Source organism: Arvicola amphibius, unplaced genomic scaffold (assembly GCF_903992535.2).
Source record: "Arvicola amphibius unplaced genomic scaffold, mArvAmp1.2, whole genome shotgun sequence".
Taxonomy (NCBI): domain Eukaryota; kingdom Metazoa; phylum Chordata; class Mammalia; order Rodentia; family Cricetidae; genus Arvicola; species Arvicola amphibius.
In genome coordinates, this window is record NW_024582272.1 from 9626 (window position 1) to 13494 (window position 3869).

The following is a 3869-nucleotide window of genomic DNA, read 5'->3' on the forward strand; positions in this document are numbered from 1 at the left end:
GTGTGTGTGTGTGTGTGTGTGTATCTGTACACATGCCATGGCATTCTCGTGGAGGTCAGAGAACTTTGAGTATCTGTCTTCTGTTTTCATCTTGTTTGATACGGGGTATCTTGATGTTTTCTCTCCGCTGCGTACCCCAGGCTAGCTGGCCATCTAGCTTCAAGAAATTCTTTTGTTAGCTGTAGGTGGTGGTACACTCCTTTTATCCCAGCACTTGGGAGGCAGAGATGGGAAGATTTCTATGAGTTGAAGGCCAGCCACGGGTACAAATTCAGTTCCCGGGCATCCAGGACTGATGATGTAAGTCACAAACCATCCCACACCAGTTCAGAATTAGGAATAATAAAAGAGTTATTTATTTAAGGGGAAAACTTACAGATCATTGTCTTGCATAACAGTCATCTGCGTGAACAGGAACAGAATCTAGCAGCAAGAAGAGGGAGCCAGAAGGAAGAGAGTGGTCGCACGTTTACTGCTGCTTTTACAGTATAAGAGACCATAGAGACCATGGCCAAGTGGGCTGGTGTCTTACAGGCTATTGCTGAAGGTGCAGAATGTGCTCCCACAGCACAGGACTGTGTGTTATGTTACAGAGAGAAATTCTCTTGTGTCAACACCTAGTCTCAGCTCTACAGGGCACTAGAATGCACAGGCATGCACTACCTCTGGTTTTCTGTAGGTTCTGGGGCTACAGAGTCAGGTCCTCGAACTTAGTGCAGCAAGCACTGAGTCCCCCATTCTGCCAGCCCACTTCTGCTATTTTGTACTACGTATTTGTGAGAATCAATGCTCTCAGAATGGATGATTATAAAATGAGTATATAAAGCAACTGTAGAAATAAATATTGAACTCCAGCATTGGTGGTGCATGTCTTTAATCCTAGCACTTGGGAGGCAGAGGCAGGAGGATCTCTGTGAGTCTGAGGCCAGCCTGGTTTACAGAGCTAGTTCCAGGACAGCTAGGGCTATATAGAAAACTCTGTCTCAAAAAAACAAAAATACAAAATTTAACGTTGAAGATGCTGTATGCCCAGCAGTATTAAATACTCAGCTAATACTTAATATTATGTAAGATATACAAAATTGCTTTTGTCTTTAATAAATGGTATAATTTTATCATGTATACAAGAGTGGTTTTAAAATAAATGTCAGTATTATTTATTATCAGTAAATGTTTAATTTGTTTAACTATTTTATGTAATTATATACCCAGGTGTTGTAAGGATGCTGCTTGTTCATTTCCTGGCCACACAGACTCCCAAAATAACCACACAGAAACTATATTAACTAAATCACTGCTTGGCCTATTAGCTCTAACTTCTTATTGGCTAGCTTTTACATCTTAATTTAACCAATTTCCATTATTTTATATTTTACCACGAGGCTCGTGGCCTACTGGCAAGGCAAGCTTCCGGTGTCTGTCTCCAGTATCAGCTCCATGGCTTTTCTCTGACTCCACTTCCTTTCTTCTCCCAGCATTCAGTTTAGTTTTCCCCACCCAACTAAATTCTGCCCTGCTATATGTCCAAAGCAGTTTCTTTATTCGTTAATGGTAATCACAGCATACAGAGGGGACTCCCACATCACCCAGGCTCATGCAAAAAGTTCTCAGTCAAAAAGCTGTCTTGAGTGGAAAAACCTTTGCTAGATGACAAAGGAGAAAGTACAATTTAAAATGTGGTTTTGTATGACAAGCTGAAGGTGGGGTTGGAGAGATGGCTGTTTCCCAGAAGATCTTGCTTCAGTTCCAAGCACACATATGATAGCTAATACCTGTCTGTAAGTCCAGGCCCTCTGTAGGCACTGCATGAACATATGTGGTGCACAGACATACAAAGTACACAGACATAAATGTCACGTAAAATAAATTTTTTTTAAAAAGCTGAACTGGATGTGGTATTGCTTGTTTTTAGTCCCATCACTCTGAGACTGAGGCATGCAGATATCTGTGAATGCAAGACCAGCCTCGGCTACATAGCAATCTGCTACCTGCTAGCCAAGGCTACCTATAGAGACCCTGTCTCAAAGCAAACAAACAAACCCCTAAGGTATAATTTGCAAACAACTATCCTTAACTCTGTCATGATTGAATGTAAGTAGCTCGGGGCAATAGTGAATAAACAGATATGACAGTATTAGCAAAACTCTCAAACAATGAAAATAGAGTTTTACTGAACACTTGCATATTGACAGGGGAGAGGAAGGCTCACATCTTATAAAGCCACATTTGTACTTCATATCATAGAAAAGAGTCTGCAAGTACACATTGTAATAGCTGACTCAGCAGTGCTAAAAGTTTGTTTTGGTGTAAACCCTGAGCCCAGGTGGCCTTGGGAACACACTGCACAGCTGCACAGCCTGTCCAAGAGAAACGAGAGAAGCTGCAGCACTGCGACTCTCAGAGACAAGGCTGACCACCTGATCAGAGCAGGAAGACTAAAGTTTGAAACGGTTTTCTGCCTCTCTTTCCATTTCACTAAAGCCAATTGGCTGGAAATCAGGAGGCAAATAGCGGCAATCTGTTGTCTCCTCAGATCACAAGGTTTCTGAATAAAGTGGCTTAATGACTCAATTCCTGTTTTCTACTCATTGGTGTTTGTTGTCACAGGTAAAAGGACCTCTGCATTTTGGTGACAGTATCACACAATCTACTTTCACCCTTTGATAGCTAAGCTACCATATAATCTGCAAAGCTTAAACATTTATTCTGTGGTTCTCGACAAGAAAAGTTTGTAGATTTGTAATAGATGAAAAAAGGGTGGAAGGTGACTCAGTGGTTAGGAACACGCACTGCTCATCCAGAAAATGTCCTGATTCCCATGTCAGAAGGCTTACAGCCTCCACTCCTTAGCCCTAGAGGGATCAGGCATTGGTTTTTTGGCCTCTGAGGATGCACAAACACACGTGGCACAAGGACACACCACACACAGTAAAATGGGGCATTGGTTGATTTTTAAAATAAAGGTCATGATGGTGAAACTCCCATGATGGCATTCTTAGCTTTATATCTATTTATTTACTGTGTGTGTGTGTGTGTGTGTGTGTGTGTGGTGTGTATGCCAGAGGCTAATTTTTGTGAGCAGGTCCCCGCCTTCCATTTTGTTGAGGCAGGGTCTCTTTGTAGACAGGTAATTACAATCTAGCTGGCCCTCCTGTCTCCATCTTTCATCTCAGGAGGTCAGGCTGGCCCCGCGGGCCATCTCACTCCCTTTCTCTCCTCTCCTCTTTTCTTTTCATGTGGCATAGGTTGTCCCAGAGCTGCTATGTAGCCAAAGCCAGCTTTGACTCCTGATCTCTCTGCCTCCATCTCCCATGTGCTGGGATCACAGACCTATGCTTTTATGGCTGTCTTTGATCATTTCTGAAGCTAAGTGATTACTTATGGAAGTTCACTTTGCTAAGTTTACTTCATTGTGCTTGATGGGAATCAAATACAGGGTATCTCAGATACTAAGCTGAGCTATAACATTGAATTCTGTATATGCTTGAACGTTTTCACAATAGTGTTTTAAATTTTTAGATTTAAAAGATGGTTAATCTTACCTTTTTCTCCTCCTTTCAAACAAAAAACAACCTTATGAATGTTGTGTGGGCCTAATAACAGAGTCTTGCCCTTTGCTTCTTTTTTGGAAAGACAGAAGTCATTCTAAGTTCTTGGTGGAGCAATATCTTTGGAGTAGTCAAAGACATAGTACAAAGGCACCAAAACAAGTAAAGGAAAAGATTTTTGTCTTGGAGGTGTGTCCCAGGACCAATCGCATCGCAACAAAGAAATCAAATCTAAATCCTCTATACACATCACCATAGAGTCCCCGGCCCTCAGCTGATCTGCAGAGGCAATGCCAGGCGCCAGGCGAGGGGCGGGGCGCG